Here is a 22053-nt window from a genome sequence, read left to right on the forward strand (position 1 = left end):
ATTTTTGTAAGAAAAATTTGTCTTTATTGTTGAAAGTATTTCAGATGTCCCCTCCCCTCCATTGGCCCCCTCTACCCCCCTCCCACCACCTCCCAGGCTTTCACCGCACTATTGTCTGTGTCCATGGGTTATGCATGAGTTTACTAAACCTTTATAAAGTTCCTGCTACTAGCAGGCACTCTGATTAGAGAAGAGCAGTACTAAAAAATGCCCCTTTCTCAAAGAGTTTGCAGTCCAGATGGGAAAGAGCAACAAGCAAAAGGTACACTAATTTTTACCTTCAGCTGTATTATAATTAAGCTAAATCAGTGCTTGGCAGAGAAGCTGTTCAGTAAATGGTAATAACTACTGTCATTATTTGTTGTCTTAGATGTGCCAAAGGCACAAGCCAGGGGCATGAACCCAAGCCCTCCACCTAAGCAGGTCAGGCAGTGGTGGAATGTTGCTTATCTACACCTTCCTGCCACTGGCTAAGCTCTGCCTGGGATGAAGGAGATCAGGGAGCATCTCTGAGTACAAAAAGACCTTGAAAAGCTTGCCCTTGACCTCAGCTATCCCTCTGGCCCGAGATCAGACTCATTCTGAAGCAGATCTATGGCTTTGGGTTTTCTCCAGGACTGACAGGGCACGATTCCAGATCACGATTTCAGAACTCCTCCTGGCCAGCAGTGAGCTGCCTGGGTTATCCTCAAGAACACCCTGGCCTTTTGAGAATCGCCCAACCAAAGTGCCTGGGCACTGGGCCAGGCTCCCTCAGGCCTTTTCTGGTACTGCTGGGAGTCCGTTTTGAGCCAGAACCTGTTCCAAGAGGAGATGTGAATAGAGACTCACCCAAACATTAGCTGGCTCTCTCAACCATGGCTTTCTTTTGTGGGGCTCATTATATCAAAAGTAATAGAATGATTTTTTTTTAAAATCATAGAGAGATTTGTCCATGTAATAAGAATATTATAATGTTTGAACATTCATTTTAAAAGGAGAACATAAACTTGCCTAGATTAGCGAAAATAATTAATGGCATTTTACCATGTTATCTGAGGGCAGAAGATTCCGCCCAACTAGAGCTTGAATCTGCTTATCTTCTAAAACCTACAAGTGTGCATAGTTTAAACAAAAACAAAAGGGAAAGGAAAGAAGCGCTCTCTAATAAAAGAGAATAATTGAGACACAACATAACGTGGAAGACGCTTTTTTTGTTTTGTTTTGTTTCTGTTTTGAAGCCTGACCTTAAGCATGCCCCCATGTATTTATTATCAAAAGTCAGTGAACTACATCCATCACTATCAGCTCCACATTGATGATCTAGAGATATATTGATTTGAAGGGTTGTCGTCCACCATAGCTAATTAGGAATGCATCAAGGATCAAAATCCTGTTGTAGATTTAAGCAGTTTAAAGGGAAGGGTTTGCCTATATGGAATCACCTGCCTCAATGTAGCCCCTGTTGACTTGCTTCTCATAGAGATACTTTCGGAAAAACACACCAACTTGAGCTATTTAGGGCTGTGACATACACGGAGTGAGATCATCTCAATAGTCTGCTTCTCTGTCAGATAAGCTGCAAAAGTGTTCAAATCAAAATAATGGCATTTGGTTGAAGATGTTTCCCCTTCTCTCCCCGCTCATTTTTCATCTTCCCGGAGCCTCCTCCCCCCAACCCAGTCCCCGCTCCTCTGCTATTCTTCACTTCTCTCACTCGTCTCCCTTCATGACAAGAAGGAGTGCCTCCACCGGGCCAATGCATCAAGCAGTGACACGGGCAGAGTCTCATTCCCTCTGACAGACGTCAATTTAAAAGGCAAGAGAAGATTTCCAGGCAGGGGTGAGGGCTGTGAATGGAATTAGTCATCGTTACCCTGAAGGGAGATGGGCTTGCTGTAGCTGTTCCCTCATCAGGCTTCTCATGACTGTGCCCTGAGGATCACCCCCATCACTCTAAATAGTCAGGACACAACCAATGTATGGGTTAAAGTGATGAGCAGGAGAGACAGGCCTATCCCAAAGTAAATAGACTGAATTAGAGGCATTACAACAGTTAATATGTCAGGTCCCTGTTGGGAGGCCATAGATCCTGTGTGGTCTATTTCCCCTGCATATTGAAATTGATTGTGCCTTGGGCTATGGCAGGGTTGGTGGGGGAGGGGAGCTGACATTCATCCTTCCAGTCACATGGATCAAAGAAAGCAGACAGTGTTATGTGGAATTATTTGCTCTGAAGGTGCAGGGAATAGAATTTAATAGAGCAATGGGGTATAATGAAAGAAGCCATGAGTCTTAGCCAATGTTTCCCCAGGCCACACCATTCGAGGAATATAAATAAGATCATGCACTTACCCAAATCATATTTCTCTGGCTCAGTCTGATCTAAAACTGCAGAAACTATATCTTCTTCTTTTTTCTCCCCCCGCCCTTCCCCTGACCAACTGTTTCTAGGAGACTTCGGGGGTGCTTCCTGTAGTTTTGAACACTGTCCTCTTGGCCACCAAATCTGGGGTTGTTCTCCTCCTCCCCTTCTGCTCACTGTGGAGAAGTCTATCAGGAGAGGCTGTCAGCTACTGAGCCAGTCCCTGAGGTCAAATATTAAGAGCATCATTGCCACTATAATGCCGCTGGCACTGGCCCTGTTGCCTGCAATGCCACAGAGAGTCTCTAGTTACTGCTCAAATGCCTGGCACCAATGCTCTTAATCCAATTGGTTCCCTCTTGAACTCAAAGCAAATTCAATGCCACAGTGACATTGATGGAACTGATCTCTTGGTTTCTACTCCCTCACTCCTGCTACTCCCCACATCCAAGCTGTTCTCATGAATCCACAGTGACTGAGTCAGAGGAAAGTCTGAGTAACTCTTACTGCCCTGGTTCAGGTTCTCCAGAAACAGACTCAGAAGGGGATTTGTGTGCAGGCTGTGCATGGGACGTACATGCAGGAATATTGCTTATGGAGGGGAGATAAGGAAGCCAGATTGGATTTCTACCAAGAGGGGCAGAAGTGCAGTAAACACCTGTGAGGGAGTGACACAATAGGATTGGGCAAAGGGAGAGAGAAAACTATCCTGTAGTTACAGCAGAGGCCTCCTCCATGGACACATCTGGAGCTGGGCCAGCCCTTCAGTGTTGCCAGGATTTGTACCTCTATATCATTCAGTTACTGGATGTGAGATATGCCAAAGAGGGGACATAACCTAGAGTAAGGTGGTCCTATTCAGCCAAGGGCACGTCCCAAAGAAAGATTCAGCTGGGAGTGGTCTGCAGCCAACATTGTGCCACTGGGGGAATGAGCACCTTGGTCTTAAAGGAAGATCTGGCCAGTGCACATTCAATCTCTCTGCCTCTCCCTTCCCATAGAGACTTTGTTAATCTTGGCCCTACACTGTTCCTTAGGCTAAGTTACATACTGAGAAGATCCTTAAACTCCTACCAAGCTTTCTCTTTAGTCTACTTTGAGTCCTTAGTTAAAGGATTGCTAATACTCATCCTGAGAACACTGATTTAAGCAAAATGAGAATATGTTTCATTTAAGTCCTGGAAAGTAAGGTAGGAAGTTTGTATAACACAAAGAACAGGAGGCCTGCCCTAGCCAGTTTGACTCAGAGGTTAGAGCATTGGCACGCAGACTGAATGGTAGGGGCTTCAATTCCAGGTAAGGGCAAGTACCTTGGTTGCAGGCTCAATCCCTAGTTCCGGTCAGGGCACATGCATTAGGCAACCAATCCATGTGTCTCTCGCACATCGATGTTTCTCTCTCTCTGTCTCTTCCCCTCCTTTCAACTCTCTCTAAAAATCAGTGGAAAAAAAATATCCTTGGGTGAGGATTAACAAAACAAAACAAAAAAGAATGTGAGGTCTGAGTCTAAAGCCCTGGGTTCCCCTCTGCCTGTTCCAACTCTTAGTTAGGTGACATTGAAAATCACTTCCCTTCCTAGGCCCCATCTGTGATATATGGAGGTAGACTGGGTGTCTCTAGGTTCCTTTTCAGTTTAAAATTTTTTCCAATAATATGCTCTCATGGACATCAAAAAAAGCAAATTTCTTAGAGGACATTAAAACTTTGTTAAAGACCCAAAAGTAAGCAAGGAAAAAAAACAACAACGAAAAAAAAGTAGAATAACAAACCACAATAACTCAAATTCCAAAATAATTGCCAGAAGCAACTCCATTGATATAGAGCAGGGGTCAGCAAACTTTTTCTGTAAAAGGACAAATAGTGCATATTTTTTATTTTATGGGCACATATGGTCTCTGTCACAACTTCTCCACTCTGCTGTTGCAGTGTGAATAATCATAGATAATATGTAAATGAATGAGCATGGCTGTGTTCCAATAAAACTTTGTTTACAAAAATAGATAACCAGTTGCGGTTTGCCAGCCCCTGCTATAGAGTTAAAGAGAAGAAAGAAATCTTAATTAACATGCCTTGCTACTCGAAGTATGGTTCGTGGGTGCTCAGCATTGACATCATCTGGAGAGTATTAGAAATGCAGAATCTCAGACAGCACATCAGACCAGCTGAATTCCAACAGACTTTTCAAAAGTATCCCCAGGTAAATTTCATTATATGCACCTTGGAATTTGAGTAGTACTCATCTAATCTCATTTCTACAGCTGGACATCCTGAGGCCCAGAGTGATCAAATATGCGTAGGGTCACGCAGCTTGTTTTACATCAATCTGAGTAGAGAAGGCTTCTGATTCTTTTTTCATTCTACAAATATTTATTGAGCATGTACTACATGTCAAGCCGAAATACTTGCTTTCATAGAACCTGAATTCTTTTTGGAAGGGAAACAGGCAATAAAGAACTTGAAAATAAGTTATATGGCAAATTAGAAATCAATAAATGTTTTGAAAAAAAATCAAGTATAGAGACTATTGAGAGGTGGGCATTACATAATTTTATGCGACTTTGTCAAAGAAGATGTCAATGAGAAGGCAATATCTGAGCAATGACTTGAAGGTGTCACAGGTGCCAGCACATAGACACCTAGGGGAGAGACTTCTAGACACAGGAGACAGCAGGTGCAAAGGCCCTGTATTGGGATCATGACTAGTATGTTTAAAGAACAATAAAGCAGCCCTGTGGCTTGGAGTGGAGTGAAGGCAGGGAAAGTTAGTTAGAAATAAAGTCCTAAAGGCAGAAACAGGTGATGGCCAGTAGGAGGATAGAAGACACAATTGTGTAGGGCCTTATAGATTGTTGTAAAATTTTGCCTTTTATGCAAACTAAACAATTTTGAGCAGATGGCAACATGATCACCCTGGGTCCTGTGTTAGGAATAGAGAGCAGGTGGAGGAGGGGACAGGGAGACAAACCATTGCAATAATTCAAGGGAGACGTGATGGTGGCTCAAATGCTTATTGTCTCCTTATCAAGTCATAAAGTAATATTTCATAACATTGATTCACTATTACTTATTAATATTGAGGTTACTTTCATTTAACCTATAATTTTTCAAAATAGATGAAAACTGAACACATTTGAGATGGATGTTTTTCTTAGAAATAAGCCATTTTTTGCTTTATTATCTTTCAGTATGCACTGCTATCAAGGAGAAGTCTGATACTAATATGATTATTTTTCTATTGTAGGGAAGCTGTTTTTTCTCTTTGGAATAGTTTAGACGTGTTATTTTTTTAGTCTTGACTTGTAGAATGACAATTTGATACATTTAGTGATGGATTTGTACTCGTTCTCCAGGTGGACACCTTTATGTCCTTGGCTCTGTAAAATTTTTCTGTTATTTCATTGATTATATATATTTCTTTATCATCTTTAGTTTTTTTTCTGATGTTCTTATTAAATAGATTTTGGGTCTAATATATTTATTCTCTGCACCTCTTAATTTCATTATACCATCTTTTTTTTTTTTTATACGCCATGTTCTATGAAATCTTTTGGTGTGATGGCTTAGATCACTATTTACTCTTCAGCCTGGTTCATTTTGCTGTTCATCTCACCTTTTAAATTTATTTTTATTTTCATATTCTCCATATTATTTTTCATAAAATACTTTTCTAGTTTTATAGAAATGGTAAAACGTATCCATATTATATCATTATAGACTTAGTCTGCTTGCTTCATTAAATATTTTGCCATATGTTAGTTTTCTACATACAGAATTGAGGCTCTTTCTTCTTCAGTTTTGGTTTTCCTCAGATATTTGCTGATTCTTAGTTTATCTGCTCATATTTCTCAGGAACATTTCCTGCTTTCCTGTTTGTGGATGCATGTTTTGACTATAGAAGCTAGTCTATGGAGTAATATGTCAGAACATATGCTGGCATCCTGTGCTTTTGTTTTGAAGGCACTCCCTCCATCTTTCTCTGTGCCTCCAGTTACCTGCAATCTTCTGGCTTTAGTGATCTACTCAGATACCTTCTGGGAGCAAATTCAGTTACTTTCTCCTCTCAAGATATTTGCACAAAGTGATAGATAATCACCTAAAGTTTTATTAAAACTTCTTGTATCCTTTGACCCAGATTACCACTCAAAACTACTCTGATCTCAACACCATTTATTTACTCTGTATTTGTGCATTTTATTACAATTTCATATATTCTTCAGTTCCTCTTTCATTCCTATTGGCTTTCTGTTCTTCAGAAATTCATCAAAATTTTTGTTCACATAAGGTAATCATTTTTGTTTCCTGATACATTATAAAATATTTTAAATAGACTGTTTGTTTAAAAGGATTTGGGGTTTTGAAATGTTGAAATGAAAGTGGTTGCTGATGCTCAGTTTATTCTGCTTTAATAACTTTGCAATGCAAATTATAATGTTGCAGGGGCATAAATTGTAGAGCAAAAACTCCAGAGGAAGTTTACACAAAAACACAGGGTGATGGTTCATGTCTACTTTTGGGGTTGCTATTGTAGTGAGAGGGTGTAAGAAGATATGCAGGAGATTTCCAGAGATTGATTTGTATTCCAAATAGAGTATTGAATCTTTATTCCTTGGCTAGCCAAATAAGGAGAGAGCCAATAAAATAATAAAAAATGAGCTAGAATCCAAATCAGAGGAATGCTTCAGAATGAGTCAAGAAAGTCTTAAGACAAAACCTCTTCCCAAAGCATAAGACACAGATAAACTATTTGATGATAGGAAAGAGGTTTGAAAATAGTAACCACATTGCTAATCAGGATTTAGGTTGATTTCAAGATACTGTTTATTGGAAATGATTGACATTTCACTGCAGCTTTCATAGGAAGAGATTGCAATTACAGCATAACTAAAGCACTAGCCCAAGACTTTTCTATTGTATGTAAATAATAATCATTTTTTTTGAACTCCCTCAATGGATCCACCCACAGCCTCGATATTCAGAGAACTTCAGAAGCCATTTAAAATATATTCATAAAAAAACGACAACAAAAAAACACATGTAAAATCAGACATTAATGCTACTTTAAAAAGCTCATTACTAAAAGTGCACACTCGCATTGTACAATGTGAAGGGAATGCAATGAGGTCAATTCAATTTGAGGAATTTTAAAAGTTTGAATCATTCTTATGCATTTAAATTTGAAACTGATATCAAAAGTGATATAATGTTGTAAGTGGAAGGACCTGGAAACTTCTTAGTTTACTATCACCAGCATTTTAATTATTTGGGATTTTTAAATAAGCATGGTTTGGGGCTTAAATTACATCTAGTGTGATGACAAGGATGGCTGCAGGTTAGAATCACCCAGGGGGCATTTTAAATAGTACGAAGTCCTGGGTTTCAGAGCTTTCATTTCAGTTGGTTTTCAGAGGCCTTGGGAATATAGGGTGTTAAAAATCTCCTTAGATGATGTATGGCAGGCAGCAATGGATCAGAATCACAGATTTAGAAAACTTTCTGGATTCTTCATGGTCCCTTCAGTTATGGAATATGCAGCATATGTATTCTTTTTATTATTGAAGAGGCCTAAAATTTCCCTCAAAATGCTTCCAGATCCCAATTTTACGAAAATGGGGCACAGGCCCTGGCCAAGTAGCTCAGTTAATTAAAGCACTGTCCTTATAGACCAAGATTACAGGTTGATTTCTGGTCAGGGCACATAGAAGAATCAACCAATGACTGCATAAATAAGTGGAACAACAAAATCGATGTTTCTCTCTCTCTTCCTCTCTCTCTAAAAATCAATCAATAAAATAATTTTAAAAACTGGGCACAAAAACTACAGCAGAAATAAACCTATCTCCATGGAACCTAAATGGCCCAAGGGTCTCTTTCCCCCCTTTCAACAAATGTTAGAAATACTACCAAAGAAAAATAAAACCCTCAAAAAAGACCAGTTTTGAAACTGTCATTGCAAGTTTACAAAAACAGGAAACATCTGAGCTCTAGCAAATCCTTTGATGAAAATTTGCAAAACTAACTCCTCAAAAAGGGAACATAAAACTAAATCATCTTCAACATAATCATTCACTGAGTTCCTTGTCATTCTTTAACTAAGCCCTAGGAATCACCCACAGATTTTCACAATGCCCATGTTGGTTATCCTTGGGGTATCCAAATGTGCCTTTAGTCTTGATATTCTTAACAAAAAATGAAACATCTTACACATTTTTTTTCTTCTTTCCTTCTCTCTCTCTTTCTCCACCCCCTCACCCCCATCCCCCAATGAATGGCAATAGGAAAGAAAATGTGCATTTAAATGCTGTGGTCATATTCACAAAACCTGTAACAGAAAAGACCTTTAAAATAACTGAAAGGCTTCCCATTTTCCTTTGGATGGAATAAAAACTCTAAAATGCTGGTTCTTCTCTGTTTGCCATTTTTTCCTTCATATCCAGGAGTTTCTCATTTGTGGGTTCAACCAACCTCAATGGGAACAGTATTTTTGCATTCCCAACCACAGATGCCCAGCCACGATGGAATATATACAGTTTTCTATGGGGTTGGTTGAATCAAGGGATGCAAAGTGCTCATTGTGGAGTCCAAAGTTATATGTGGGTTTTCAACTGCTCGCAAGTGGAGACCCCCTAATTCCAGCGTTGTTCAAGAGTCAGCAGTATTTCTTTCCTGCAGCCTCCCGCTTTCTACTAGTGTTTACTTCTCTGTCCACAGGTGTGAATCTCCTCACCTCCACAGCTTCAGCTCTCACAAGCCTCCAGTATTCCCTACCTGACTCCTTGCATGGTGACAGCTTCTACCTGACCCTTGTTTGTTCCCCGAGTATTGCCAACACATCTGTATCTCTTTTGTTCAAATCTCTTTATTAAACCATCTGCTTCCTTTCCTATTAGCACCTTGATGGATAGGATGAGTTTATCAGGTCCCGCATGATCTAACTGCTCTTTTGCCTTTGTTGCCCACATTACACTGTGTATCTCAGCCATGGCAGGGGTAGGGGTGTGGGGTTTGGGGGGTGTGGGGTGCTGCTTCCTTTCCCTGAGCTGTTCTTCCTCACCTTCTTCACCTGGCTAAGTTCCTCCTTACCTAATGTGACTAGATGTCCCGCTTTTGGCGGGACAGTCCCAATTTTTAACAATTTGTCCCGTGTCCCGCGGCGTTTTAAAAAAGTCCCGATTTTTGGAAAGAATGCACGACAACCTAGGGAACGGCGGGAGAACGGGAAGGGAATATACGGTTTTCGACGGCCATGTGGCTATTTAGCCAGGATATGAGTTTTATATTATTTTTGTTAATTTTATAATGTTAAACTTTAATAATAACAAATAATTGTTGAGAACTGATTATCAAGAACTGCTTATCAAAGTTCGCATTGTTGATCAGTTGTTAGAATTCGACCACCATTGTTTGGACTTAATGAACATGGCATTTTTTGGGATTGGCAACGATGAAAACATTTTGTAACTGTCTCTCAGACGATACACATCGTACTGCGTGCTAGTAAGCTAGTTAAACAAGTGATGTCATTACAAGTCAGCTATTCAGATAATTTAGGTAAGTAATTTATTTATTTATTTCATAAATACATACATTTTCTTGAATTTAGCAGACAGTACTTGTATTATTTATATTTTATAGTGGCAGCAAAAAGTCTAGCGCTGGCCTTGAAAATGACACTTACAACTTACATTACGGCAAATTTAGAGGAAAAATAATTCAAGTTAGTATTGTTATTATTTAGAAAGAAATATAGGATTAAAATAATTTTTAAAATATAGTTACTTTATAACAATTAAATTAATTTAATTTATAAACTAACAATAAAATATGTTCATGTAATTATGTACCTACTTACTGTGTTTTTAAGCAATATGTATATAATAATTTATAATATAATTAAAATTTTTTTTTTTTTAGATTTTTAACATAATGAGTAAGAAAAGAGGATGCAAATTCAATGATGATCTAAGAAGTGACTTTCCTTTTATTAAAAAAACGAAAAGTGATTACAATATAGACCAAATTTTTTATCAAGAACCCCCCCACCCTCCCGGGCCGAAACCGGTTTGGCTCAGTGGATAGAGCGTCAGCCTGTGGACTCAAGGGTCCCAGGTTCGATTCCGGTCAAGGGCATGTACCTTGGTTGCGGGCACATCCCCAGTAGGGGGTGTGCAAGAGGCAGCTGATTGATGTTTCTCTCTCATCGAGATGAGATTGATGTTTTTAACTCTCTATCCCTCTCTCTTCATCTCTGTAAAAAAATCAATAAAATATATTTAAAAAAAAAATGAACTCCCCCCCCCACCCCCGGTCAATGGTGTCCTGCTTTACCAATGTTAAAATCTGGTCACCTTATCCTTACCATCCCTCAAGTTGCCATGTATTTGAAATGATGTGTAGATCAGTACCAAGAAATTCCCAACAAGTAGTTGACATTAAGTAAAGGTTTTGTGGCTGAGGAGAGTGACACCTTGCAAATTGCTTCATCAGCAATTTAGCCCAAGGAAAGAGCTATTGAATGTACAGATGATTTGCTGCCTTGTAAATATTTGTGTGTTTTTCATTATTTGGGTTAGTAGATTGGACATACTTGCAAAAATTATCTTAACCTAATGGAATATCAAGCAAATTTGACCTCAAGCCCTTATTAGCATTTAATGGATATATTGCATTCTTTTGAAATTTATAGGAAATACATTGGGGCTTAAAGCGGAAATTGCCTATATATATTGTGCAAACATTTACATTTTCCTTCTTAAGCCCCAATATATTTCCTATAAAATTTTGAAAGATTTAGAGTTTGTTGCTATGTAATATTGTACAGCATATGCAAGTAAAGTAAGAAGTGAAAGAAATTGAATGGTCTAGAGCCGTGGTCAGCAAACTGCGGTTCGCGAGCCACATGCGGCTCTTTGGCCCCTTGAGTGTGGCTCTTCCACAAAATACCACAGCCTGGGCGAGTCTATTTTGAAGAAGTAGCATTAGAAGAAATTTAAGTTTAAAAAATTTGGCTCTCAAAAGAAATTTCAATCGTTGTACTGTTGATATTTGGCTCTGTTGACTAATGAGTTTGCCGACCACTTGTCTAGAGTATTAATTGTTTTTTGTTTTTGTTTTTTTTTAATTTTATAAATCTTTATTGTTCAGATTATTACAATTGTTTCAACTTTTTCCCCCCATAGCTCCCCTCCACCCGGTTCCCACCCCACCCTCTGCCCTTACCTTCCCCATACTGACCTCATCCATAGGTGTATGATTTTTGTCCAGTCTCTTCCCGTACCTCCCACACCCCTTTTCCCATGAGAATTATCAATCCACTCCCATTCTATGCCCCTGATTCTATTATATTCACCAGTTTATTCTGTTCCTCAGATTTTTTATTCACTTGATTTTTAGATTCGCTTGTTGATAGATATGTATTTGTTGTTCATAATTTTTATCTTTACTTTTTTCTTCTTCTTCCTCTTCTTAAAGAATACCTTTCAGCATCTATATATATAAATACCAAGGGTCCATAACAACCAAGGCTCGACCAAACAGAGAGAGGCAGGATCTGATCTTCAGTTTCCATGGCAGCTGTTGATCAGCTGTTGTCTCTCTCTTTCTCTCCTGGCTTCAGTATTATTCAGCCATGCCCCTAAACTGGCAGTCGAACATCCCCCAAAGGGTCCCCAATTGGAGAGGGTGCAGGCTGGGCTGAGGGAATCCCCGCCCCCCCCATGCACAAATTTTGTGCACCGGGCCCCTAGTTTCATATAATACTGGTTTGGTGGTGATGAACTCCTTTAGCTTTTTCTTATCTGTGAAGCTCTTTATCTGACCTTCAATTCTGAATGATAACTTTGCTGGGTAGGGTAATCTTGGTTGTAGGTTCTTGCTATTCATCACTTTGAATATTTCTTGCCACTTCCATCTGGCCTGCATAGTTTCTGTTGAGAAATCAGCTGACAATCGTATGGGTGCTCCCTTGTGGGTAATTAACTGCTTTTCTCTTGCTGCTTTTAATATTCTCTCTTTGTCTTTTGCCCTTGGCATTTTAATTATGATGTGTCTTGGTGTTGTCCTCTTTGGATTCCTTTTGTTAGGGGTTCTGTGCACTTCCTGGACTTGTAAGTCTATTTCTTTCACCAGGTGGGGGAAGTTTTCAGTCATTATTTCTTCAAATAGGTTTTCAGTATCTTGCTCTCTCTCTTCTTCTGGCACCCCCATAATTCTGATGTTGGTACGCTTGAAGTTGTCCCAGAGGCTTCTTACACTATCTTCAGATTTTTGGATTCTTTTTTCTTTTTGCTTTCCCAGTTGAGTGTTTTTTGCTTCTTTGTATTTCAAATCTTTGACTTGATTCTTGCGATCCTCTAGTCTGCTGTTGGGTCTCTGTATAATATTTTTTATTTCAGTCAGTGTATGTTTAATTTCTAGTTGGTCCTTCTTCATATCCTCGAGGGTCTCGTTAAATTTATCGGCCTTTTCTAGGAAATTCTTGAAAAATCTTATAACCGTGGTTTTGAACTCTATATCCAGTCATTTGTTTTCCTCCATTTCTTTCATTTGTGATCTGTTTCTTTGTCTCCACATTTTTGCTGCTTCCCTGAGTTGGTAGGGTGGCTTTGTGTGCTAGGTGTCCTATATGGCCCAGTGGGTCAGCCTCCCAGTTACCTGAGGTGGAAACTCTTGGGGCACCCCTTTGTGGACTGTGTGTACAGCCTTGTTGTAGTTAAGTCTTGATTGTTGTTGGTGTCACTGGGAGGAATTGACCTCCAGGCCAATTGGCTGTGAGGACCCGCTGTGTCTATAATGGAAGAACTGCTGTGCTGGAGACACGCTTATGGGGCAGGACTTGTTTCAGTGGGACTTTGGTGCTCACTGAGTCTGCCTCTTGAATGTGTCACTTATGGATGTGAGTAGTTGAAATCTGGTGTCATCTCACACTGACCACTAGATACACTAGATTCTGGATCTCCAATGGGGTGCATGTCAGCTACTGTCTGAGGCCACCCTGCAGGAGGTACAGCGAGAACTACAGTTTTCTCCTCTTTGCTTGGGGTTTGGAGGTTTTGGAGCTGTCTGACCAGAGCTGCAGTTTGTTAGGTTAAGCTGCGATAGGGTAGGCCATTTACATGCAAAAGCCGCTGAGTGGGGCTTGGGTGGGTTTGTAGATTGAGCGGGGTGGCGTCTCAGGGAGTCACTAAGCTAGAGCGTGGCAAACAGCAATGGCTGCCAGTCAGCTGTCTCTGCGTTTCTGCATTTCCAAGTCCCTGTGTCCCGCACCCCAGCACAGTAAACAATGATTGCTGGGTGCACCTCTGCAAGAAAGTCACCCTCACTTCCCGACCCGATGGCAGACAGTTCAGCTTCTCCCCGTAGGAGTTTGGGTCCCCAGCGTCTCCCCAGAAACTGGAGTTCAGAGTAATCAGGAGCTTGTCTCCCTTTGGGTTGAAAAAAGCAGCGCACCCAGTTGCCCACCACCAGCCCGATTTGCGCCCCTCGTACCTCAGCTTTTCAGCACTTGTGCATGTCTCAATGCTCTTTTCTCTTTCCTTCTAGTTGTAGAACTTCCACTCAGCCAGCTTTCCCGTGGCTCTGGGTGATAGACGTTTTGTCTTTTAGTTGTAGTTTTGAAATTGTTGTGTGAGGCAGCAGTTTAGGTGTTTACCTATGCCTCCATCTTGGTTTCTTCCTAGAGTATTAATTGTTGTTGCAAGTTGATTTTAACCTGCCTGGTTCTGAAGAAAACTTTATGAAATTAGGAACAGAAAACATTTAACTTATTTTGTTTTTTATTTAAAAAATATTTATTGTTGAAAGTATTACATATATGCCCTCCCCCCCCCCATTAGCCCCTTCTAGCCTGCCCCCCCCAACATCTAAACTATTGATGGTCATTATTTGCCACAGAATGTACACAGCTGTACCTTTGTAACTTGATACCTTTCCATTTGATCTCAATGAGCATTACCTGTGTTTGTGAGGTTCTTGAATATTTTACTTGTACTAACTGGAGTAAAAGTCCTCCATTTCCCTTGTATAGTGTCTCACCTCTCTCTGAGCTCCTTTACATGCATCATGTAATCTTGACCCGGTAAGGTACATACATAGACAACACAGAATGTTAAATGCCTTGCGGAAGGCCACAGAGATTGAACAGGGAAGAGTTTTAAAATAACCTCGGGTTTTGTCACGAAGTTTGGCCTTTCTTCCGTGTTTTATGTTGCTGCTGCACATATTATTGATTACCAAAAATTGGACTGTCATCTTTTCATCTGCTTCTGGAAATAGATTTATTTAAAAAGGAAAATGAAGAGTGGACATTAAAGTTGGGCCATAACAGAGAAAGATAAATCTCTTTGTTTAAAGTGCCAAACATTAACATCTGACAAATAGCCGGTATCCTGTAAATATTAGTTTTCTTGGATAAGAACTCTGTAAAAAGTTTTTCTTTTCTCAAAACAAACAAACAAACAAATAAAAAAACAATTGAGAAGATCGTGTCTTATTAAAAATCTGCCAGTGCTATATGAGCAAAGAGCAAAAGCTGCTACTGACCCAAAAAGGGGTTTAGTTATACCGCTTTTGTATCTGAGTAAGTAAAGGTTTTGGGCGTGATATCTTTCCTGAATTAGAACTTAAAGGAGTTTGACTATTAATTTTAAGATCATTTATTTAAAGAGATTCTGGAATATCTTATTTCTTGTCACAGATCATTGGCTTAATAAAGGCCATCAAGTCAGTTATGAACTGAAACACAGCAGATGCAGTAATTGCCTCCTTCTGTGGTCTATGGAAACCGGGTCAGAACATGATACCAGGTAGGTGAGTCCTTTGCCTATGGCTTGTTTGGTGGCCAAATCCATACATTGGTTGGATGTTTTTGTGTTTTGAAACACCACCTCCTATTTTAAGAGCAATCATGTGCAATAGCACAATAAGATTAGTAGGCCTTTGCCAGGGCCTTTGGTCTACTTGCTGAGGCAGCCACGTGGCAAATGGATGAGCCAGGAATACTCTTTTCCCTCAGTGGGGGCTCAGAGGTGGATCTCCAATTTGGCCCCTCACTTCCATAGTGGGATCAGGAGCTTATATTTAAAACCCAGAACCCTCAGTAATTAGTGGTTCAATGAGAAAAGACTTATTGTAAGTGTAGGATGGTGATGTTTTTCCCTCTTGAAAGCCAATTGAGACATTTAGCTCATTTGGTTTCCTGAAGAAGTGAAAGGAAAGAATGAAGGGTGGGGGAAGAGGGACAATCCTCTTGAATAAAAAAGCCAATCATCAGGTGACATCTCCTGCACTAACATTTAGTAACTGATAATTGCTGTAACTAGGGCCATTGAGCTTTGCAAATATTACCCAGTAAATTTTAATTAGCACCCGGGGGATTGAAGAGTTTCAGAACAAGCTCCTGGGAGCAGCTTCCCAAGCCAGTGGCGATGTGTGCTGAGTAATTTCAGATCAGCTGGCCTGTCAGAGAGGATCAGTGTCATAGCACCACTTATCCCGAGGAAAATGCACCTGCTTCTACATGGAAATAAGGTGCATTATCTGCCAATTTGTGCTGCTTATTGCTACTGCTCCCCAGGTTTGACGCGTGAGGAATGTAAGGGCTAAATCGGATGGCTCTGGAAGGAGATTTTCACTGCCCATCAAGGGCACATGCTGTCACGGGCCCTGAGCATCTTCCTCTTCTTTTGGTGGCATTGGGACATCTTTTGGAGCTGTTTCAAAATGGGATACATTTTGCTATGAGACCTAATGAAGCTGTTTTGCAATAAATAAGCTCTTTCTTATTATTTTCATTTTATATAGAGAAGTTTCAGCTGTATTCTGAAGGATAGGTTGAGAAATTAAGTATGGAGGGACACTGATCCATGGCAAGAAATCTATTAAAGGCTAAAACTAGAATATTGGCTGGAAATATTTAGAAACAAGTGTGTGCAAATATAAAATGTACAACTCATGTTTTTAATTGCACAGTACACAAAACACCTCCTAATTGTAAAAGAGTCAATGCATACAGAAATGTTGAGCTAATCTTTACAAATACACTATCTAGGGAGGCACTATGCTATATAGCACAAGTTGCATATGCTATTTTTATTTTCCCTACTTCTAGGTAGAGAAAATGAACTTGGAGAAATTAATAGACTTGCTCAGGTACTCTGAGGCAGTGCCTGAATATGACCTCCAGCGGTTCAACTTGAGAGCCCATGCTTTCAACAGTTCTGAGACATACACGTTTATATGTACATGTACACATGTATGCAAGGCAAGCAAATATGCATGCACACTCACACATGCACACTCATTCATAACAGCTTAATTGTATATGTCCATCCCTTTTTTAACTGATTTTAAACTGTTTCCAGAGCAAGGATTTTAACTTTCAATTGGGTAACTGTAACAAATATTTTTTAAAAAATATATATTTTATTGATTTTTTACAGAGAGGAAGGGAGAAGGATAGAGAGTTAGAAACATTGATGAGAGAGAAATATCGATCAGCTGCCTCCTGCACCCCCCCCTCCCCCCACTGGGGATGTGCCTGCAACCAAGGTACATGCCCTTGACCGGAATCGAACCTGGGACCTTTCAGTCCGCAGGCCGACGCTGTAACCACTGAGCCAAACTGGTTTCAGCTGTAACAAATATTTTTAAGATGCAATTCAAGCAAAGCCTAGGATTAACCACCAGGAAAATGCAAGTAGAGACCAAAATGTGATACTACTGCTTACTTTACTAGGATGGCTATAATAAAAAAGTCAGATAATAACAAGTGTAGGTGAGGATGTGGGGAAATTGAAATCCTGCAACAAATTGCTTGTGGGAATATAAAATTATACAGCTACTTTAGGAAATAGTCTGGCAGTTTTCAAAATGTTAAACATAGAGTTACCATCTGACCCAGAAATCTCACTCCTGGGTATAGACCCAGGAGAAATGAAAACATCTGTCTACACAAAAACTTGTACATGAATATTCATAGCAGCAGTCTTCATAATAGCCCAAATGTGAAAACAACCCAAATATCCACCAACTGATAAAGGAATGAACAAAATGGGGCATATCTGTACAATCAAATATTACTCTGCCATGGAAAGAAATGAGGTACTGATACAGGCTCCATGGATGAACCTTGACAACATTACACCAATTGGAAGAAGTCACTAAGGCCACATATCGTCTGATTCTAGTATATGAAATGTCTGGAATAGGCAAATATATGGAGACAGCAGATGAGTGATTGCCTAGAGCTGGAGGGATGAGGGAATTGGGAGGTGGTGACTAAGGGGTACAGGGTTTCTTTTGTGGTGCTGAAAATGTTCTAAAAGTAATTATGATGATGGCTGCAAAACTCTGTGGATATACTAAAAGCCATGGAACTATACAGGTTAAATGAGTGAATTGTGTGGTGGGTGAATTACATCTCAAAAAAATGTAAAAAAAAACAACACACAAAACTAGGTGCACATTGTGACACTCAACATTTTAGATGGATGACTTTGGTGGGATGAGCTTCCTGATTTGAAAAACATGAATAGTCATATCTCTAATTCAGAGTTATGGGAGTTAAAGATATTCTTGGAAAATGTTTGGGGCTTGGTAGCTTCCTAATAAATGTTGGTGATAGGAGCAGCAGTTATAATTAATATTGAATTCCATTTTGTGGCCAGTAGAAGATGACCAGGTGTAGAGAAAGCAGAAAGTGAAGGAAAGTTAGGATTAAGGAGGTTACAGATAGACAAAGAAAAAGACAGCCATAGAGAATGAGTTCGAGGAGGAGAAAAGGAGAAGTCACATGGACATTCGGAGAGGACAGAGATGAGGAGTGAGATGGGAGAACTTGGAAACAAGGTCAGTGGGTGAGCATCTTTCTGAGGGGTGGGGAATGAGGAAAGCTTGTTGTATGTGGGTATCTAAGTCTCATCACTGATTAGAAAGTGTGAATTAGTTGGTTCGCCACCTTCCAACTCCTCTTTATTCTTTAGAACTCTGTTTTTTCATCCTTCTCTCCTTGCATCCCCATTCCACTCAGCCTGAGATACCACGTACTCTCTCTACGATATGATTCTCTTCCTGGGATAGAGGCTAGGTTTTTGAGCTGGCAATCTGATAGGCTCTGTGGATGGAATAGCCATAGGATCTGGGAAAAATAAAAACAAATAATCTGAACAGTATGTGGGAAGGCATAGCAAATGAAGCCAAGTGGTAGATTCAGTCTAGTTGGGAATTCATCATTTCTTAGCTTTATTCACTATCTCACTCTTATTTTTTTCTCTCACTTGGAAGCAGAATATTAATGGCCAACACTCACCTGCCCTGGTGAAGCGAGTTTGGGGATGCAAAATGGAATAGTGATTTAAAAAATAGACTCGGCAATCAGATCTGTGCAAATTATTTACCTTCTAGAGAAAATTCTTTACCTTCTCTGAACCTATTTTCTCAAGAACAGTTGTGGCTATTTTGCAGTGTTATTGTGATTTTAAACTGATAACATAGTCCTTGATTCACCGTTATTTCTTATACACTTTTTTTTGGTTTAACTTCCTTTTTTTTTAAAAACTGGTTTATCACTCTGTTCATTAAGGAATTCACACTTAACCAACAGAAATAATATAATCTGTGATTTAAAGTAGGCAAGAATGAAGTGAGTGATACAAATCAAGATTAAACCTTAAAGTAGGTTTTTCTGGTTTTGAAAGATAATTCTTAATATAAATAGTAACATAGCTACCTGTATTTGGTAGATAATTGTGTGTGTGTATAAATAATATACTTTATTTCCTAAGAAGTGCTGATACAAAAACAGAAGTACAAAAATATCACACGGTATTTTCACTCTTACTGGAAGCGCCAAGAACAGTGATGGGCAACCTTTTGAGTTTGGTGTGTCAAACTTCGCCAAAAAACTGAGCATAACTCGGGTAGTGTGTCACTTTGAGGAAAAAACATTATTTCGCAAATGTTTCATCCTCAGGAGCATCAAATGTTTCATCCTCGGCATGCGGCCACCTCAGCGGCCGCGTGTCATCAGAAATGGCTACACGTGTCAGTTCTGACACGCGTGTCATAGGTTCACCATCACTGACCAAGAATCTTCTACTTGGCTATGCTTATTTATATTAGACTAGAGGCTGGGCCTGTTGGGAGGAGGAGACAGTGGAAGGTTGGCTGGCCAGCCCACCCTGATCAGGGGCCATCAGGGCTGGGCTGGCTGTGGGGAGGGGCCTTGGACGATTGGCCGGCAGACCCCGCCCCCAATTGGGGTTGAGGGGCCCATTGGGGACAGGGCCAGCCGTGGAGAGGGGCTGTGGGCAGTGGTCCGGCTGGCCCCGCCCCCAAATAGGGTGGGTGGTTGATTGGGGGCCAGCAGCTGGGGGAGGGGCCATGAGTGGTTGGCCAGCCAGCCCTGACCCCGATTGGTGTGGGGGGAGCAGATGGGGGCAAGACCAGCCAGGAGGAGGGATCGCAGGCAGATGGCCAGCGGGCCCTGCCCCTGATCAGAGTGGGCGGCCGATCAGGGGCGGAGCTGGCTGCAGGGAGGGACCGCGGGCCAATGGGGTGGTGGGGCCCATCAGGGGAAGGCCACAGGTAGTTGGCTGGCTGGCCCTACCCCTGATTGGGGTGGGGGGTCTGATCTGGGGTGGGACTGCAGGAGATTGGACAAATGGCCCCGCCCCCTACTGGTGTGGGTGGGGCAATCAGGGGTGGGGCCGGTCCGGGGGAGGGGCTGCGGGCCGATGGGGTGGAGCGGGCCGGCTGGGGTGAATGGGCCTCAGGAGGTCGGATGGCCGGCCCCACCCCCTGATCTGGATGGTTAGCTGGCTGCAGTGGGTGTCATAGCGACTGGTCATTCTGGTCGTTCTGGCGTTCTGGTCACTGGTTTTTTATATATATAGACTAGCGTTCCTGTTGCAGGAAAAATCCTGCAATAGGATTTCCTGCTGCACTCTATCCCGCCTCCGCTCCTCCCTTGTCGCCCGCCCCGCCTTCTCCTCCAGCCTGCCTGCTTTTCCCTTCGCCCCCGGCCCCGCCTCCGCTCCTCCCTTGTCGCCCGCCCCGCCTTCTCCTCCAGCCCACCTGCTTTTCCCTTCTCCCCTGTCCCCGCCTCTGCTCCTCCCTTGTCGCCCGCCCCACCTTCTCTGCTAGCCCGCCTGCTTTTCCCTTCGCCCCCGGCCCCGCCTCCGCTCCGCCCTTGTCGCCCGCCCCACCTTCTCTGCCAGCCCGCCTGCTTTTCCCTTCTCCCCCAGCCCTGACTTCGCTCCTCCCTTCTTTCTCCTCCCCCCTGGCTTGCTTGCTTCTTCGAAGCTTTACTCCCTTCTGCAGCTCTTGGCTTCTTTTGACACTGTCTTGATATGCAAATTAGCCACCATCTTTGTTGGGGTAATTTGCATACTCATCCTGATTGGTTGGTGGGCGTGGTTTGGCTGGTGGGCGTGGCTTAGGTGTAGCAAAGGTGCAGTCAATTTGCATATTTGTCTATTATTAGATTAGATATTTATTCAATCGGTAGGGTTTTGTTTTTGTGCATCTTAACATGTCTTATAGAATTCATCAAATCTGCTACAGAAAGGTTTGTGTCACATTTTTATTGAATGAAGGCAAATATTCATTGCCACTCATCAACTTAACCATCTATCATGCATTGCAAAGGCCACAGAAGAAATATAAAGACCAGTTTTCATCTCAAATGTTTATTTGTAATTGGAGAGACAGAAAACCCCCACATGCATGAAATAGCTGAAAAACTGCAAGTTACATGTATGGCAGTTTTAGAATTTTGGAAAGAAATATTTTAGATATGCTAGGATAGGAAGAAAGCTAGATGACAAGATTTAAAAGATGTTTAAGAAATGTTGACTGGTGCTGATATCATATACCAAGAGAAGGGGTGTGTGTGTGTGTGTGTGTGTGTGTGTGTGTGTAGTTCTAATGAGCATTTTATGGTATTATTTTTCATTTGTTTAATAATTATTTTCCCCCTTTCCTTCTCTCTCTCTCCCACTTCCTTCTCCTTCTTCTTGAGAATATGCTATGTATCATTTAAAAATATTTTGGGATTCATGTAAAAATTTGGGTTGAAGTATATAGTGCTATTCATATGCCTCACACTGCATTCAAATGTGTATCTTTAGCTACATTACCTACGGGTAGGCATTTTGTAAGCCCAAACTACTTTAATATCTGCCTTTAATTTCTACTTTATGCTGGTTATATTTAACATGGTAACTAATCTTTGGATAGCACTAAAAAGTTTGCCTAGAATTCCCACAGATTATCTCATTTGATCTCATAATTATCATGTCAGGTAATTTCTTAGTAGCTCATTTTGCATTTAATATACTGAGACTTAGAATAAGCATTTACCTGAATTTGTTCAATGATGAAATTAGCAATTCTAAGGTCCTAAATATCCTTTAAGGATTAAAAAAATTACATGCAAGAGAAAAGATTATGAAATAGAATGGGAATGACACTTTTCTGTTAACTTGGGATTTCAGTAAAGTTCTAAAGCAATGAGGGAATATAAAGGGTGAAAACATTTTCTAACACACTAAAGAAAAGGACTAAAGGTAACCCCATGGGATTTTTGGAGGGGGAAACCCTATTCAGCTACCATCATTCCAACAGCCTAGGTAAGAGAAGATCACCCATTCAAGGGTAAATTAGGTGAAGTAAATTTCCCGTGGAGGAAACCGAAAGCTCTCTCTTCTCTCCCT

The sequence above is a fragment of the Eptesicus fuscus genome, chromosome 15 (assembly GCF_027574615.1).
Source record: "Eptesicus fuscus isolate TK198812 chromosome 15, DD_ASM_mEF_20220401, whole genome shotgun sequence".
Taxonomy (NCBI): domain Eukaryota; kingdom Metazoa; phylum Chordata; class Mammalia; order Chiroptera; family Vespertilionidae; genus Eptesicus; species Eptesicus fuscus.